Source organism: Lepisma saccharinum, chromosome 13 (assembly GCF_977018435.1).
Source record: "Lepisma saccharinum chromosome 13, izLepSacc3.1, whole genome shotgun sequence".
Taxonomy (NCBI): Eukaryota; Metazoa; Arthropoda; class Insecta; order Zygentoma; family Lepismatidae; genus Lepisma; species Lepisma saccharinum.
This window is the reverse complement of record NC_139241.1, coordinates 945,971-966,441: the sequence shown is the minus strand read 5'-3', so window position 1 is coordinate 966,441 and position 20,471 is coordinate 945,971. Positions and strand designations below refer to the sequence as shown.

The 20,471-nt window shown below is 38.1% G+C and overlaps 1 protein-coding gene across 3 annotated transcripts in view; it reads right to left on the bottom strand.

Moving 5' to 3' along the window:
- Positions 1 to 19,100, bottom strand: part of LOC145997131 (uncharacterized) — a 60,946-nt gene extending 41,846 nt beyond the window's left edge. For 2 of the 3 annotated variants that reach the window (XM_083133763.1, XM_083133765.1), the window contains exons 1-2: positions 19,019 to 19,100; positions 7,818 to 7,990 (exon numbers count right to left, since the gene is read on the bottom strand). The gene's annotated coding sequence lies outside the window, so the exon portion shown is untranslated. Of the gene's footprint in view, positions 1 to 7,817; positions 7,991 to 18,694; positions 18,751 to 19,018 lie in introns of those variants that run through there. The other variant, XM_083133764.1, reaches the window with a different exon arrangement.
- Positions 19,101 to 20,471: the final 1,371 nt, after the last annotated feature.

Here is a 20,471-nt window from a genome sequence, read left to right as displayed (position 1 = left end):
TAATTCACTTTTACTTTAACTGAAATTGACAGTGTCTTGAAGCTTCATTTATTCACAGTATTTACACAGGGAAAATAAAGAATTTAAATAAAGAACAAAGAGAAATACATTTACTAGTAAGAAACTAACAGCCCAATTGAAATGGTTTTCAATTCAGTAAAACACCTTGCTGTACACACCCTTCTGTGGATCCATAAAACATTATGTACAAATTTGCATGGGTGCTTTCATGAGCTGCACAAAGCACTATGCAACTTTTTCAACTCACGAATAAATCAAACACCGGTACCCACTCATCACAGCTGAATCCCACAACCAACAGAACATCTTCATGTAACATCAAGCCCAGAATATTAGTGTGACGGGAAGGCGAAGGCGATGAACAGGTACGGAGGGGGAAGGGATGCATACACATGGACATGCTAAACAGTACAACTCATTCACATACTTATACCCTGTCCCAACTATATCTGGATCAAGGGTGCGCATAGCGGTAGAGAAGGGGTGGGGGATTGAGTGGGCAGAGCAAAGCAGTACACGCTGCTGCGAAGGTTGGTAACCACAGTTGCTCTCCCCCTCCAGGCAATACCGTTCATCTCACGTGTTCATTTGTGGAACAGCCTCACGTCACAACTTGCGCAGAGACTTGCTTTCGTTCGCCTGCTCCAGAGATAGTTGGGACAGGGTGTAGAAAATAGCACAGGTTGGTTATTTTGCTACCTGAAAGATTGAAACTTGTTCCGCAATGAGAGGTTCAGAGCACACGTGGTGAAACTCCATTCAAGATAGTTTTGAAAAAAGGCACATTGAGATAACTTAGTACTATGCTTAGCTGTTGGAGCACAAACACAGTGCTGCCTCTAGGAGCAACAATTTGAAACTTAGGAGATACTTACTTCTAGCACTGGAATGTCGATACTTCACAGTTTCAACTTACACATGTAACTCCATTTCCACAAAGAGTGGAGTTACACCACTTGCGTTCTGAACCCCTCAATTGCTACCGTACTAATCTAAAGGACTCGGACAGCAAAATAACCAATCTGAATAACAATAAAATTGCACATAAATACTATTATTAGAAAATAGTTACATCAAAAATATTCAAGGAACTTACGCCAAAGTGACAGGCATCACAGCTGAGAATGAACCAATCAACAGAAAAGCTTCAAACAGCAGCAGCGTGACACAACATTTGATTGGCCAGTCTTCAAGTGACACGTGTCGCTTTGGTATAAGAACTCCCTTAGAAACACAGATATGCACAACACAGGATTCACTAGCTGCATGAATTCACATACTTCAAATCTGTACTTTCAACAAAGGCAACTGTCCAGCTTGCCGAGGAACAATGCAGATGTACTGTTAAACCAAAAATTTAACATGCACAGAATATGAACCTGGATGTTGGTAGTAACACAACATGACAAAAAAGTAACCTTTTAAAGAATACCGAATGTTTGTTTTATTTCTGTTGCTGACGTATCCAGTAACACTTTATTTCACTTCATCTGATAATTGACAAACTAAGACTTGATTTCCCAAGAAGTTGACCGATTCCATTGTCTGATTGAAGGTGAAATTACCAGCTCCAAGGATATTTGCATCCCTCAAAATAGATGGACGAATAACAATATTATGAAGGAAGGATACGCCTTACGTAAAACTCACCATGTGAACACAAACTCCTCACCTACACTAAAAAAATAAACAGGGTGTCTACCAAAATAACAAATTCAAAATTCTTGACTTTTTTATAGTTTTTCCTTAGCCTTTATTTATTCGACCCCTACTTAGATAAAGTTGGAAATTAGCAACTACAGTAATTTAATTAATAAAAAACCTCTACTAAAAGGACAGTTAAAATATATTAGATTTGTTTTATCTATCAATGTATTTTGAACTACGTTTTGCAGACTAGCAAGGGGCTATGGCAGCATAATCCTATGTGGGGCTTGTGTTGTTGTCCCTGTACATTTGTGATTGTCCCTTCATCCATCTTATCTTACCACCATTCATCCTTATCTTTACGATTGGCCAAAGGGGCAGAAAAGTGGAAGTAAAATAAACTAAACCAATCAATGTCATTGCAAAAATTCTTGACCAGGAGCATAATTTTTATGACTTTCATGACTGGTAGACGCCCTGATAAAATACCTGAGGCTGTAAAGGGGCCTCCACAGAGGATTATACCAGCTGTGCATCCATGTTAAGAAGCCCTGTTGTCCTGCAAGTCTGCAGTTACTGGGGAGGTAAGTCATCATTGACCTTCCCATGTGATATATCCATGCTAAAACTTTATTCTGCGACAGATACAAAGTGTGTGTGACAAGAAGAATGTTTCCCACTCAAAACTAATGACCCTCATCAAAATGATTATAAGATGTGCTACGAGTTACAGATTTACCTATGGCCTTCTTATTTAAAACACTAAATTATCAAACCTATACAATAATTTTTTTTAACTTAATTTTTTAGAATTATTTTAAAAATCCTTTTGTCATTGGAAGATATTACGATCTGTCCTGCAATTCCAACTGCCACTAGTTTTATTTTCTGTAATTTCAGCCTGGATGTGGGTTTTCTTTGTGAGCGTCCCTTCGTCAATTTCAAGTAAAAAAAACACAATTAATTAGCCAACACAGGAAAATCACACATCATCATACCAGGAAAAAGTGCCAGGTGATGGGAGGGATATTTTCTAGGATCAGTATACACCTAAATAGAATCAGACTTGTGCCAAAAGCTAATTTTCCTTGTTTCCTGGAGAAGACCCACCAACCAGGGGGCATTTGACTCCCCCCCCCCCCACCATCAACATTCTGGCACCAACACACAAAGATTATCTACCTCTGCTTTTAAAAATGTCAAGTCTATTTAAGAGCACAGTTACTGACTTGGGAAGTAGGGTTCCAAGGTCTTAGTTCACTATGTCCAGTCCTAATTGGTCTATATGTGATTGACATTAACAGCATTATTCACGGTCGAGTCGCCTGGAGTGGTGCACCGGGCAGTGAGAGAGCATCTGCCGGCATTTAGAGCCACAGCTGTATGCTGACCTTAGCACAGGAAACATCAGTGCTTCAGTATCCAGGTAGCTGGTGTTCAGTTTGCATGTGTTTGTGAAGTGTTAAGGTGTCAACAAATGTTTTAGATTGTTTTGTTTTAGTTTACGTATTACTGGTGCTTTTCTGCAGTGTAATAATGCCACGTACAATTTAAAACAATGAATTTTTATGTACGACTCTTACATCATTACAATTTTTTTTAGCAGAAGTTAGAATGTGTTTTGAGGCAGTGTTCGTAAACTTGTGAACAAAGTTAGGAAAACAGGGTCTGTTCTTTATCAGAAGCGAAGGGAAAAACGTGATTTCTGAGGAGAAACTAGATGTTAAAGCATAATTGGAACACACTCCTCAAAAATCTTTCCGGCGCTTTGCACAAGAAACAGACATTTCCATGACATCTGCACGGCAAGCTACCAAGCCTTTAAACCTAAAGCCATACATTAAAAGAATTGAAATAAAATATCAGGAGAGAAATTGAAGCAATTTCAGAAGAGGAACTGATACGCGTTAGTGAAAATTTAGTAAAAAAATGCCGTACATGTGTGGAAGCAGGAGGACAACATTTCCAACTCCTCTTGTAACAAGGCATTGCTCATTTTAATTGTAACTGTCAATGTAAGGCAGCAGATGCACTCTCACTGCCACTCCACAGACTAAACCATGAAAAGCACTGTACGAAAATCACAACTGCCACAATCACACTGCAGTGAAACTAAGGATATAAAAAAAGATAATCAAAAAAATAATGTTTTAAATTGCTTTTCTCCTGCCTAAACATATCAAAACCAATTTCATAAAATCCCACTGGTTCAGGGTGTAACAAGACAAAAAACAAGAGCTTTTTTCACAGCAAGACCTGATACAAATCTACATTGTTACAATGCTTGCAAGCAATGCTACAGATACTATTAAAAATTAGGCATGCAAAGAAAATTCATTTTCATACTGCAAAACAGTAGTGAAAAATCACACACAGCTAGTGAATCCCTATGAATATATACTCTTGTATCTTGAGAACTATAAGTTCACAAGTTTCTTGACTGGCTACAAAAGTAGGACATTATATAAAGTCATTTTCTGGAGTGTTACTACTCTAGTCCTATTCAATCTAATAGCAGGAGAAAATAGGTTGAGCTGATATTGTACCTGAAGGTGCACCAATAAGAGCATGGCCAACTATGAATGCATCTAAAATTGTGTATATGTCGTGTCAAAGCCCTAATGGCTCGGGACTCGCTCCTTCACGTCCCCCCAAAAAGGCAAGAGTGCAAAGGTCAGCCGCTAAGATGATGATGTCTGTTTTCTGGGACTGACGGTCTACCTGCCACAGGGTCACACAATCACAAGTGACTATTACTGTGATCTCCTAGCTCGGTTACGTGAAGAATTGAAGGGGAAAATGTGAGGAAAGCTCACAAAAGAAGTGCTGCTATTGGCAGACAATGCACCGGCCCATCTGCCCATGCATCCATTTCAAAAACAGTTCAATTGGGATACGATATTTTGCACCACCCTCCATATTCCCCAGACCTTTCCAGAAATGAAGCATCCACTCAAAGGAGGCCACTTTGACATGAGGTGGAACAGTGGATTCAGGCCCAAAATGGAGTGTTCTAAAAAAACGGTTTACGCAAGGTGAAAGACCGCTGGCAGAAATGTGTCACCAAGCATGGCGACTACGTGGAGAAGGACTAATATCACCATGATTTGCTACTTGTCCGAAGTTGTTTCCTTCCAGGTGATTGCACAAACTTTTTGATACCCCCTCGTAATTCAGTGATCTGGGTTAGAAATTTACCATGAATGAATCTATTGCATGATTTGTGAATCAGAAAATGGTGACTAACGGTAAAGAAAGCTTTGGCCAGATCAAAGTTTATTACTTGTAATTGTGAATTGTTTAATATATGTTTTATGCACGTGAGAGAGACAGGTTCATAAGGCAGGAAGTACCCGAAACTTTCGCTGAGTTTGTGTTTTAAGTTCACTTTATGCACAGTAAGACTAATCAGGACTGGACCTACTTTGTGGGATCCGAATCATTATGTACCTCCACTGGGTATTGAGGCTGGGACCCCTTGATTACAAAGCGACGACGTTATCACTACGCCATACGGAGTTAATTTGAGCTTAAGTATGGAGAAACAAATTTATACTGCCTGTCTTTGATTATTTTTTCACAGATCATGGACAGAGGAAAGAGTAGGGAGATAGGTCTGTAAAAAACAAGGTATTTGTTACCACCTTTGTGAATTGGTGTGAACAGCATGAGGAAAGACACCTTCCGAGAAACATCTGTTCAGGAGAATACAGAAGGGATAGCAGAGGGATTCCACTCTCATGGTGAGCTGGAAGAGATGACAATAGATTTTTCACTTTATCAGCTGTAGTGGCTCATATTGGTAGAGAGGAGGAATAGACTAGCTTTACGTTTTCCAAGGTTTCAGGGAGGACGATGGACAGAAGTTAATGTGGAAACAAGTGTTAAAGAGTTCTGGCCTACGGTCACCTTTCACTATCATGATGTACGACTGGAGTTCAAAAAGTTTCCATATCCATATAGAAAAAAAATCACGTAGGAACACAAACTTGTGTGTTATGTGCCAAATATGACTGCAGTTGAATAATTACTGTTTCCGTGCCAGGTGTTTCAATGATTGAAGGAGCAACAATGTACAAATTGGAATACAGAGCCGTGATCCGATTCCTCTTTCTGCAAGGCAAAGCTCCCAAACAAATCCACGAGGAAATGTTTGCTGTATATGGTGAAGATTGTCCATCCTATAGTGTTCTTTGCTGAAAGCAAAAAGAGTTCAAAACAGTGGAATAATTGTGACCCCCCCCCTCCCTAAGAAGCCAAAGGTCGAAGTGTCTGCCAAGAAGGTGACGTTATCTGTTTTTGAGATGAACATGCTGGTATCCTCACGGATTACCTTCCGAAAGGCCACACAATTACTGGGGAGTATTACACAGACATTCTGGCCAGATTGCATGAGAAAATTAAAATTTGCAAGCGAGAAATGAGGTCTAAAGGTGTGCTCATCCTGCATGACAATGCACCTGAACATGCATCTCATCATGATCTCGTCAAAGCACGTGAGTGTGGCTACGATATTTTCCCCGCATATTGCATATTTCTTCTTCTTCCCTACTATGAAGAAGTTTTTGTAGGGCAAGCATTTTCAAGATGACAATGACGTCATATCCACGGCTAATCTCTAGCATTTTACAAAGATGATATTCGCAAGTGTTAGCAACGGTGGGAAAAATGGGTAACATTGGGTGGAGACTATGTAGAAAAAAAATCTTTCTGCACAGTTTCAACTTTCTCCGACATTTTGAACTAGGTGTATATGGAAACTTCTGGAATTCCTCTCGTATATGTGTGTGAAGGGAGGGGGGGACTTTCAACTTGGGGAAACATTCACAGCCCACAAAGATGCGAGAGGGGACTACACATTGGCCACAGCCCCTAAGTAATGCTCCTAATCCCCACCTGTACCCACTCCCACGGCAACACAAAACTCAGTTTTCGACAAGCCTGGCGAGAGAACCATTTTCCTTTTTCTAGCATCCACAACTTGGATCTGGACCTGGCAACCCTGTAGGTACAACTTGCACTTTTGTTTTCACCATCTCTTTCATTTCTCTTTTACATATTTTACTCCCGGCTGCCAAAATTTAAAATGCTTCCAGTGTTTGGTGAGTGTTTCCCATTTCCTTGTTATTTAGCAATTTTTCCTTTCATCCACTGAACATATACAAGCCCTACTCAACATCAAACGTGTTCCCATGCACTACAGGCATTTCTTCCATGTCATGATTTAATTTTTGAATGAAAATTCACAATAGTACAATTCTGGTATAAACAATATCAGCTCATCCTAATAAGTATTCACCTGACCTGTAGAAAACCTTCTACAATGTAATCTGGATAATCGACCCTCCGTTAGGTGTGTGAGGTATCGTTTAACTATCTGTAAGGTATGTGAATCACACTTTGCTTGCATGTGGAACATTCCTTCATTATTTTTCTTCTAAGATCAGCTGCAGTAAGTGACGTACAGTTGCATCTTTGGGTTTGGCTGTCTCCCACACAAGCCTAAACATGTAACAACCAAAGCAGTGTCATGTTCACTTTCATCACTAACACATAACTACATGTCCCCTTCCTCACTAACCCACTCCCTATGATATTGGAATCTGCTGTGCACTCTGAGTTTCGACGCTTTCATATTAATCTTGTTACACATTCAGGCATGTGGGGTACAACTGTACCCGAAACATGCGACTGATGTTAACTTCACAATATTACATGGCTTAGAAGTGCAGAACCGTGCGACTGAGCTTAGAACAGAGACAAAGAAAGAACGTTCAGTTACGCAAAAGCACGCGTGTGCAGCATTGCAATGAATATCCACAGGGGACACTGGTACCCCTCAAGCCTAATGGAAGGTTAACGAGATTCAACAGAAATGCAAAATGCACATTTCTTGTTTTAACGTGACGTTAAGAAAATATATCATGCTTGGGCTACTGTCATGTATTTCGAAAAGCATGTTGAACAAAATTTTACCTTTATTATTGATTTCAAGGTCATCTGTAACACTTTTGCATGCACTAATATCGCCAAATTCCTACAGTACCAAAATTGATGTGACTGCAGTAACAATAAGGAACTACTCTCAATCTAAATATTCCAATATCTATTACAGCCTCACCATATTCATTAGATAATACTGGACCTACCTGTTTACTGCTTCAGGGAATGGAATATTCAACTAAATGTCTACGTAGTCGTTGCCAAGTTTATCTGAATCTGCTTCTACACCGAAAATACATTACATCTATGGTCCCTCAGTCGCTCAATAAAGAATTATCATTTCTCCAGTCTACAACTACAAACTGCAATGGCGTTTCACCTGAAATTGAAATGCAGTTACTTGTTACATGCTCTGAAACAATATTAGTAATCTAGATCATTTACATCAGTTTACTATTAAAACGAATATGGCATAACATTTCACATGGGCTGGGTGAAGTGTTTGAAGGCTCTCACAGCACCTCATCAAATTTTTCATCTGCGAAAAGGTCAGTCAAGATACGAGATTTGAAGGATATAAACTGGCCCAAGTTCTGATTGCTTAGTTATTAACTAATAACAGTATACATGCATTATGTACATGATTCGGTTTCGGAACAACTTAAGATGACCGGACTCCCCTCAGATTTTCTTCATATTTGGCATACTCACTAATCGAGGCCTCCTAATCACGAATCTGAAGTTAAAAGTTGTCGGAAACATCTAGAAATTGCAAAATAAGCTAAAATAAGGCATTAGTTTTCGGAATGGAAACCATCGACTTTCGCGAGTTTTTGTGTTTCACAAGGAAATATTCTGTTACTACCATGACACCAAATTTTAACTATGTTTGCCTAACCTAACCACATGTCAATGGTTCCTGGGGCTAGCGTCAATGGTTCGCAATTATTTTGCAATTTCTAGAAGTTTCCGACAAATTTTAACTTCAGATTCGTCATTAGCAGGCCTCAATTAGTATGTATGTTAAATATGAATAAAATCGGAGAAAGGGGTCCGGTCATCTTAAGTCATACCTCAGTTTCTATTTGTCAACACATACTCCAGCCAACCTCCGTGGTGGAGTGGCTAGCACAGCATGCTATGATACGAGGGGTCCCATTGGTCTTCTTGTGTGTGTCCCTTCATCAATTACATCATGTAATCACTCATCCTCAAATTCGCGATTAGCCAAAGTGGCAGAAAAGAAAACTGAAGGAAACCTAATCAATTAATAAATTAACACATATTTCAGAGTCGGAAAAAGCTCAATTTTCTGAATATTTTTAACAAAAGCTTGCTTCTTTGGAGACAAAAACAGCAAGTTGTCAATTGTGGGTAATGTATTTCACCTGGAAAACCATTTGTGAGTTTAGAGATCGCAATGTCCTATTTTGCTAAATAATTTCATATCCCGTAGCAAAAAAGAGAGTTACTTATTCATTTTTGCCTTACATGTGTGCTACGCAATGGAATAGTGGTAATGCTGTTGTCTTGCAATCAGGGGTACTGGGTTCGATGAATGGTGGAGATATATTGCACAGTGGTTTGGATTCAATTTTCAAAACTGGAGGCCCAGTCCTGCTTAGTCTATCTGAGCATAAAATGGACATTTAAAGCTAATCTCAGTTTTTCCATCAGTTTCAGAGACCCTGCACTACACCAACATTTTTCAAGAGGTAGACAGGCCACAACTCAGTACTATATTGGTAGCATTTTCTGGTGGCTGGGAAACAACGAGTCAGGTGAATTCTCTTCAACAGGCATTTTTGAGTCACAAGGCACCAAAAGTTCCTGGCAGGATGAAACAAATGAGCGTCGTATACACAGCATGTTGCCAATGATACCGTAAAATGGGGGGGGGGGAGAGAGTTGATCAGCGCCGTTACTGGATAAAAGTTGTACAATAGTATACAAAGCATGGAAAATTTGTACACAAAAAACACCCAAACAAGCTAATAAAAACAGATGTACACTTGGCAACATTGTAACGGGAGAGCAATGTTACCCCTTCAGCTTTTAATTCACAACTGATGTTGTTGACACTCACCGAGCCCCACAACCCGAAGACGATTGGTGAACACACAGAGCTTTGGAGCAAAAAGTAGTCAGCAACCAGTTGGCCCCGTGCTTATAGGCTGTGACAAATTCATTAAAATCCCGCTGTTGATGACTTCATCTTATATGCTCAACAAGTGAAGGTGAGGAAAAATGGTGGCAACATGAAATGGATGAAGGGACGACACAACAAGAGCCCCACAGAAGATTGTCCCAGCTACAGGGCATGGCACCAGAGCCTTGCTAGTCTGCAAAATGCAATCCAGGGAAGGGAGTGACTCTAGAAAAGGTCATCCCTTACACCCAACAAGTCTACACATAATCAAACTATTACACATTATCATTAGGACATAATTTAATTAATTATCTAGTTTCAAAGGTGATTAATTCATGTATAAAGTAAAACAGAAAGCTATTTATGAGTTGGGATCGGGCCACACACTTTCGAAAAATAATTTATCAAGTTGCAGTCTTATGAAGGTTGAGAACCACTGCACTAGGCAGCCAAAATACATCGTGACTTGCTCTGTGACCACGTTTAGCAGCCATTAGGTCAAATCGTACACGATACACTTGAAAGCCAGAATATAAATATATTTTCCTGAACATAAATGTAGGGGTTTGATAAAAGACATTAGATTCTCAATTTTAGATAAAGTTAAAGAAAGAATAGGATCATTGACGGTACATTTGATAAGTGTGTTGTAAGATGTAACAACATTATCTAATTTCTTAGTTTTTTGCTTTATGTGCAAGTTCATGCATAAAATTCAAATTTTGAAAATTGCATCATGCTATTATATTTACAAAACTACTCAAGTTACACGATGTGTATATTTAATAAGCTTATCCAAATATGAACATAACATTTGGCAAAAACATCCAATCAAAAAATGCCGTTAATGTCTAGCTATGAGTTCCACAACAAAATTTAAATACGAGCATCTTTTTACACTAGAGATAAAGGCCCAAGTTCCTTTTGTTTTATTGCGATTTCATCACTCTATGAATGCAAATTTTACATGGTTCGATTTCGATTTATGTCTGTTAACACATACTGCGGAGTTTTAGCGATCGCTTAATATTTTGTTCAATCCATGCTATTGTGGTTAGGTTTGGTTCCCTTAGCATTAAAATAAAGTCCCTAAATGCATTCTACTAAGGTTCTGATTTACTTCTACATTCATTCCCACGCTTCTACGATATTTACTGTCGCTTGTCAACGGAGAATATCTTGTCCATGAGAAGTGCGTAAGGAGTCATTCCATGCGAAATCAACACAGCCTTTGACCTGACCATCTCCGATTTTCATGAAATTTGGTGAGTTGAAACTATGCATGGAACTTAGTAAGTATAACAATTTTTAGTCTCGTGCGTCTTGTAATTGTTAAATTATTCAAGGTCAAAGTTAGCAGAAATTGCCCTTTTTGAGCCCGCTTAGCTATACTAAATCTGCTGTAACTCCGCCCCTATTTTGCCTAGGGAGCTCAAATAAAGCTTATTGTACAGGGAATTGAACAAGCTTTCCAGTGATATATAACAAGCCTACCTTTGGATAAAAATATAATTTTGTCACGTGACCTTGACTTTTGACCTTGAATATCTCAAAACATGTCATCACCAAAAATCGTGAAAAAAATATATTTGGTCCTTCATACCATACTCTAAAACATACCAAAAAATCATTCTGGGACTGCAATGGGATCAGAAGATACAAAATAATATGTGTAACTATGTGACTGATAAAAGCCCCATTACATGAACTATGAAGAGTCAAATGTCCCTTAACACCCCCTACAAAATGTGAAGTAGTTATACTGGGTATAATTGGTCATGAAAGAAATAGGTTAGGCACAGGGAGATCCCTAGCCGTGTGTGTCAAGCGCAGGTCCGACATATTGTTGACCGCCATATTGAATTCAACGCAAAAATTTCAAAGGAAAGGGGGTGATGTGATATATCAAATCAGGCTAGAATTTCACAAGAAATGAAGTGACGAAGGATTTTCCAACGTATCTTACGCCAGCAAAAAGTTATACACATATCTTTCACTTACGATATATGAACATTATAATGTTGTCAATGTTCCTGTGAGCACACTCGTTGACGTCTCTCACACTCGCATAGAACATTTGGCAATGTAGCATGTGCAACAACATCGCAAGCAGCAACTATGCCTTCTCTCAGATGGTCAATATCAGGGACTTTTAGTGCATGCGCCATTCTCTTCAAATGTTTCTGAAGGTAAAAGTCCTCCTAAGATGTTAGATCTGGGGAATGTGCAGGCCTTTTAATAGATCCCCGTGTGCCCATCAATCTACCTAGAAAATTACCATGAAGAAATTGCTAAAATGTCCACATAGTGTGGTCACACACTGTCCTGTTTCAAAACTCTCGAAAAGTGCCATACCCAGTAAGCAAGGGTGAAAAAACCTGTTCACTTAACAAATCCAAGAAGCCCTCACCATTTAAGTTTCCGTTGTTGAATATGGACCAACCATTTCCCTTCGCCATATATTATACCACATAATTAGCTTACCAGAAACAACCATTCGACTGAGCAAATCGCAGGTATTGCATATTATTTTTATTAACTTCACCGTGAACATAAAAATTAGCCTCGTCACTGAAGAATTTTTCATTCCAAAGGAAGTGTCACGTAATTGTTTGATATACTTTTCCCAATATTCTTCACTATTCAACTATTTGGTGAATGTAGCTGATTAAAATCATATGCAATGGTGCGTATACTTCTTTCTCTCCCAAGATGTCAGCGTGATCTCGATGAGTTCCTAGCACGTTAGGAGCATTCCAATGCTTTGTTTTTAACACCTCGAAAAGGTGAAAATGGTTACAAGCATGAAGTAATAAATTTTGCTGGTTAAATATATGTTGGATAAAACTTCGTCACTTCATTTCTTGTGAAATTCTAGCCTGATTTGATATATCACATCACCCCCTTTCCTTTGAAATTTTTGCGTTGAATTCAATATGGCGGTCAACAATATGCCGGACCTGCGCTTGACACACACGGCTAGGGATCTCCCTGTGCCTAACCTATTTCTTTCATGACCAATTATACCCAGTATAACTACTTCACATTTTGTAGGGGGTGTTAAGGGACATTTGACTCTTCATAGTTCATGTAATGGGGCTTTTATCAGTCACATAGTTACACATATTATTTTGTATCTTCTGATCCCATTGCAGTCCCAGAATGATTTTTTGGTATGTTTTAGAGTATGGTATGAAGGACCAAATATATTTTTTTCACGATTTTTGGTGATGACATGTTTTGAGATATTCAAGGTCAAAAGTCAAGGTCACGTGACAAAATTATATTTTTATCCAAAGGTAGGCTTGTTATATATCACTGGAAAGCTTGTTCAATTCCCTGTACAATAAGCTTTATTTGAGCTTCCTAGGCAAAATAGTAGCGGAGTTACAGCAGATTTAGTATATCTAAGCGGGCTCAAAAAGGGCAATTTCTGCAAACTTTGAACTTGAATAATTTAACAATTACATGACGCACGAGACTAAAACTTTTCATAGTTACTAAGTTCTATGCATAGTTTCAACTCCCCAAATTTCATGAAAATCGGAGATGGTCAGGTTAAAAATTGCACATATCTGTGTCGATTTGGCATGGAATGACTCTAAGGTAATTTTCAAGTTGTTTTTTTCAACATAAATAACTTTTTATGAGTCCAAACAGCACTCATTTCTTTAAGGAATGTTCAAATTTCGTGTGACAACGATTTTCAAAATTCTACGATAACACTGTACAACAAATTTGAGGTCATGTTCTGTCCTTTAGTTGAAAACACGTGATTTTGACTAAATTGGAGGTGCTGAATCGATATGTAAAATCCATTTTCTCCTAACACGTACCATTTTTATTGTACAGTCACATGACATTTTGTTACACAGACATTAGACCGGTAAATCAACGTATACAAACAAAAGACTAAAAAAAATCTACGAAAATGTCCTTTGGTTGAAAACATGTAAGTTTAAATAAGTTAAAGGCACTAAATCGATATGTGAAGTCAGTTTTCTCCCAAGACATACCATTTGTATTGTACAGCCACATGACATTTTGTTGCACAGACATTAGACAGGCATTTTACGTATACAAACCAAAGACAGTACAAACTTCTACGGAAATTATAAATGTGATATTCTCTTGTATCTATCTGAAGGAGTCTATCTGATGATAGACCAACAATATTCAGCAAGCATACTGCTGTTCCATCGTCCACTGAACCGCTTTTCAAATGTTGCAATGTCTTGGTGGAACCGTTCCCCATGTTCATCACTAACAGCCCCTAAATTTTGTGGAAAGAAGTCAAAATGAGAATCCAAAAAATGTAATTTCAGGGACATGTGGCATCCCATGATTTGGAAACAGTGCACCTAGTTTGATGTGTAATGGGGGGAAGAAAACATCTTTAGGGTTCACGAGTTGTTGATGTCATACGTTCTTGATTCCTGGTACATATTCCTGTCGTGGTAGCCATATTTTCCGCATGTAATGGTTAACTCGGTCCCGGCTGTCCCATTCACACAGAAAGCAACAAAATTTGGTATACCCTTGTTGCATGCCAGTAAGAATTCCAATTACTTTCAGGTCTCCACAGATTCGCCCCTTGAATGTATTATATTTCAATGTACTGCGATATGTCACGCATTACCTCATATGTTTCCTTTTTGTGAACAGTATACGCCACTGGCACTAATGGATAAGCATTACAAATATGGAGCAATACTGCCTTCAGACTTATCTTACACGAATCAATGAACAATCGCCATTCTGCTGGATTGTGTTCATGGCCCAACTCCTGAAATAAAGCATTAATATTGTTACAAAACGCAATCCCTCCAGTCTCCGAAAAGCAAGATGAAAAGTTACTCTGTCGCGTTCGGAAAGTGCTGATTTTGACATTTTTATCCAATAGATTCCATTCTTGAAGTCGAGAGCCCAAGTTTTCTGCTTTTGTTTTCGATAGATTTAAGTCCCGTACCAGATCGTTTAACTTTTGTGTGATGAGATGTTGTGCACTTGAGAGGGTTGGTGGCGCGAAGGCGACGTCCTCGTTGCCTGAACTTTCTTCTTCAATTGCTGTATCAAATGTACAATTTTCGGGAGCTTTCGGCACAGGTAGCTCTTCACTATGAGCCACTGGGCACCTTGCTGATTCCAAATTAGGATGTCGGATGTGATTTTGAAGAGAAGACCATTACATCTGTCAAACAAACGTAACAGTCACTTACGTGGTCTTTGGGCTCTCTCCAAACCATTGGTATGGCAAATTTTAGCCCAATTCGCTTTCCTTGCATCCAGTTTCGCAAGTTCCTTGAACAAGAATTGCAGCAGATATGTGGTGCCCATCGCTTATCTTGATCGCCTACTCGGCATCCAAAATTCAGTTCATATGCTTTTTTGACAACAGGGGTAAGGCTACTTCTTTGACTTTTCAACGTCAGTTCACCACATATATAACAAAATGAATCAAGGTTATTCTTACACTGACGGGATATTATGATCCACTGAACGAAGCCTCCTTTTCATACACACCTCACTAACAGAAACCTGCCACAAACGTTAAACCTTTACACAAACACCTGCAATTGCAAAGCACAACCTTCACGTTGGATAGGACAAAACAGATGGCAGCCCTTGTTCGTCAGTGGTGCCAGCACAGTTATTGTTATGTAACAAATTTATCACTACAGGATCCAGCAAAACGTTTCTTTATGTAACAATGAGAACTGATAGCGATATCATTTTTATCAAGCGCTGGAAAAAACCCAGTTAAAAACAGTAAAAGGAATTTATAATTGTTTAAACGTAATTAATACACATAATGTATAAAGATGGCGTTTTTCAAAAAACTGTACGTGATACGAAGAAATTAATTGCAGATTCGTGTTTTGCATGCAAAAATACATTAGAAAAATATATTTTTAAGCAAAGGACAAATTTCGTGTTGTACAGTGTAATTAGTCTTTGTGCTAGGAGAAATCATAAAACAATCTGAACCATTACTGAGTTAAATGAAAGCTATGGAACAAGGAAAATGCAGCCAAGTAATGTATTTTCATTCATTTGAAACACTCTGGGACAATCAACCAAAAAGGCAGTTCAAAAACTGTTTTCCTGGAGAAAAGTAGATGATTAGGTGGCAATTTTTGCATTTTTCTATGTTTGCTGCTGCTTATCTAGCAACTACCGTCCAAATGAGTTTTAAGTGTCTGGCATACCAGGTTTATTCAACAATGGGACAAGTGGCTCAGTGCTGGAGGTGCATATGCGTAACTACTGCATGTATGTCTCTGTATGAGAATAATAAGAATAAACAAACTTGTTTCTCCAGACTAAAATAAAAAAAGGTACTAGTTAGATATAGCGGAAACACATTTAACTCTTATATTTTGAAATAATTTTTTTTCAATGAAAAAAGCATTATTTTTAACATTATAAGTATTTATTGGTCATTGGTAATTGGCGGCCAAATTTTGACTCACGTTGTCTATCGTCAGCTGATATGCAGGGTTTCCAAACTTATGAACCGATAAATGCTGCACAAACTATTCACAAAAGGTTTTTAAGGGAAAAATTGATCCACAAACCATTCACGGAAGGTTAGGTTAGGCAAACATAGAAATTTAAATTGGAAAAAAAAATCACGCTCGCACGTCATCTTGTAAAACTACCGCGTGGTTGCTACACTGACAGGGGGTTACATAATCGAACGCACGGAACATTCCATTTACGTAGTCGACGGTAATGGTGGCATGAGCTATCGTGCAACGTTGATACATGAATGTCGAAAAATACCTTATTTACAGACCGAATAACTTGCACAATTCGAAAAAACACTTTTCCCAGCTTCAGAAAGTCCACAAGAACTAAATTCCGTAAGTACTTTCTCATCTTTTCTCAGAAATTTCAAGAAATCTGTTTCCGCTATATCTAATCGTTAAAAAAAAAGGCACCAGCTTGGCCCACTTTCATTTGACTCAAACACTTACAGTTTTAAGAATTAAAGTGTTCATGCAACAATGACCATTACAATGGCATGTTCTTGCAAACTTTGAACTCCAATATGGGTTTTCATGCAAGGCTCAAGGAGGATTTCATACTTGAGACCAGATATTACATGATCCAGTGTTGGAAGCTTTATTTTAATGCTAAAGGTCTTAAGCATGACCCACCTAACCCAACAAAGAAACTATTTACAGATATTTTATTAATGCTAAGAGCCATAAACCTGGCCCTTCTAACCTAACAATGGAAGCGCTCAGCAACAAAATACTTCCTTCCCATCTGATGCACGTGAAGTACATGGCAGCAGAAGTCCATATCAAACGTGACATTAAACAAGTCTGTGCTCGCAAACAAAGAATCATATAGTGGTACATAGAATGGAAAAAGTGTTCTCCAAACAACATGATTACGAAATCACTAAGACTTCGAATCATGTGTCAAGAGACATAACTAGAAGTCTAACTACAAAAAAAATGCCTGTGCACAGGCCAGTACTTAGGATATTTTTTTGAGGGAGGGGCCAGACACAAACACACAAAATAGTTCTATGGGCCTAAGATCCTTTTGTTTTATTGTGATTTCATCATGCTACGAATGCAATTTTTACATGGTTCGATTTCGATGTACGTCTGTTAGCACATACTGCCGAGTTTTAGCAATCGCTTAATATTTTGTTCAATACATGCTATTGTGGTTAGGTTTGGTTCCCTTAGCATTAAAATAAAGTCCCTACATACATTCTACTAAGGTTCCGATTCACTTCTACATTCATTCCCACGCTTCTACAATATTTACTGTCGTTTGTCAATGGAGAATATTGTGTCCATGAGAAGTGTGTAAGGTTGTTTTTTTCAACATAAGTAACTTTTTTTGGTAAAAATGTGATATTCCCCGGACACCTATAACTTCTTCGTTTTGTCAATTTTTGACATTTGTACTTACCTATCTGCTTCGCGGAACATTCTTTAATGTGTATTCACGTTTTTTTGATCAAATTGCAATTTTTTTTTTTAAAAAAAAGTGTTTTTGTAACCGAAGAACGTACGTTTCCGCAAATGGTTTGTGGGGCTATTTGTCAATGGTTCGTGGAGCTATGCGAGAATGGTGTGTGGGGCTATGCATACTTTTTTCAAAAAAAAAAATTTAACTATTGTAACCTATACGTGACCCTACCTAACCTAACTTTACCGGAAATGGTTCGTGGGGCTATGCGTCAATGGTTGAATTTCCGATATGAAACATTCCCCATCACACAAAACACCTTCCAGATGTTAGACAATGCTACAGGAACTTACTACCGTAAGTAGTTTCTTCTGTAAAAATGTAGAAATCTGTCCGGGGAATATCAGATTAGTACCCTTTTTGTCAGAGTCCAAACAGTGCTTATTACTTTAAGAAAGGTTCAAATTTCGTGTGAGAATGATTTCCAAAATTCTACGATAATTAGTCTTTGTGCTAAGAGAAATCATAAAACAATCGGAACCGATACCGTTCTCTGTTCCATGTAAACATACAGCATAGCGTACAATCGAAACAATTTTTTCACAGAGGTTTTGGAACTATCTTCGAATTTCATATTCTGCTGCTATAACGAAAACATTTTTACATGAATATGACACAAGTAAATTAAACGCAAAACATTTTCACTACAAAAATTATAAATTCCGTGTACAGGGAAATGATACATTTCATATGCTACTGGGTAGTAAAGCAAGGTAGGTGTGACAAAAAGACCGGGAAATGTACAATTACTATATTTATTAATATTTTGGTTGATTTCGCTGCATTTTGGAACTCTGGAAGGCAACAGATATAATACCTTTCATCGGTATTAGTACATACATCCATTAACCTTGACATTTGTCAATAAATACGAAAGGTTCCCCTTGTTTTGTTTACGCCATTAAGTACACATTGGAACTGACGTAGACGCTTTACCTTCAATAGTCTTTCCTCGGCTTTATACTTTTGGAGACTCAAATACCTATGATGACACTACTGTAGTGTAAAATGAAATCCCATATGCATTAGTCCCTTCACAGTGTCTTCAAAATATTTAACAAAAAAATACTCAGAAGAGAATATCATGCTCCCCCTACCATTGACTACGCAACCTGATTATTGGCGTATCTTCGCATAAAAGGATACATATAGCAAAATATTTTAAAAAAGTAGTTATCAAAAATATATGCAATGAAAACAAAATGATTCAAAATACAACCTGAGTATGTGCACAAGTGCGTGGTTACCTTTAGCACTTACCTTTATTTCATTCGACGCCATTTTCTGAACAAAGTTAGTAGCCGTTTGCTGGCGCCACCTATATTTCCCTCCAAGCCTAAACACAGATTACTCAAATAAGGATTAACTTACCGAGATTTGATGACTATCATAACTAGGGAACGGAACTTTAGGTAAATAAATGTTTTTTCTGCGATAAGATAGAGACCCTCGTTTTTGCCAAAATTCTGATTATAGCCTTATATGTCAACACAGCAAATTTTATTTTACATAAAAACACATATTTTCCAGTTTTTCGTATGTAAATACATATTTTGCGAATTTTCATTTTAAATGCATAAAATCGCTCATTGACTTCAGCTAGCCCGAAATCCTCGAAGGAAAAATGTTTATTCTCCGCACCTCTTTCATATTTTATGCCCAGAACTTTAAAAAAAATTGTATCTGTTGTAAATGATCTCGACAAAGAAGACGCATATAGAATTCTATAGAAATTCTGCAAGAACTGTTGAAGGATCTCTCCTTAAAAGTTGAATTGGCATACATCTCAACAAACCTGTCCATTCTCTCTAATTCCATACGAAAGCTTCAATCGTCCGCAAACACTTTTGCAGCTTCCGTGGGTGAAGTCCGTATAGTAGAAACGAAACTGAAAGAACTCACTGGATCTAACGCACAAGTGCTAATGTCTAAATGTACAGACATTTTGGGGAAAAACAAGGTTTTCAAACTTTGTGCTAAATTGCACGTGTTTTGGAAGGTGAAGTAGAGGAAGATGAAGCTTTGGAAAACTTCAGCGTTAGTGACATTTCGTGCTTCAAATATGCAAGAATTGTTTTTGTGACGTGGAGCGATCTTTCTCACAATATAAGATACTTTATAGAGATAATCGTCACAGATTTACAATGGAGAATTTGGAAAGAAAACTATGGTGATCCACTGCAACTCTCCCAAAAAATAGCTCGCTAAGAGGTAAGCATATAGAAACTGATTTCAGGTGTTTAAAATGCAAGTAATATTTTGTTTTGTTACCAAATGTTTTTTATTTTTGTCACATATTTTCAACATTTATGACACATAAAAAATAAATATTTCTGAGTTTTTTAGCACATAAAGTTCCGTTCCCTAATCATAACTGTTCTTTGCTATTATATAGTTAGATCATTTTCCGAAGTCTAACAATTCTTAATTGTAAGGAAACGTTGGCAATTTGATAAATCCTTTATTCGGTATATGGGTCTCCCTTATCGCAGAACACTAGAGCAACTTCGCGTACTGAAGGCAGACCATAGGTCAAACCATGGTCAAACGAAGAAAGCCTACGTTGTTAGGTAAGAGCATGGTAAGAGCATAGAAAAGTTAGGGAATAGAAGTGGAAGCTACATTTAAACCTCGCTGCGCTTTGAAATTGCATTTCCATCGGTGGCCAGTAGATGGCGCGGCCGTCTTCTTTTGCTGCTCGCAGTAAATAGGG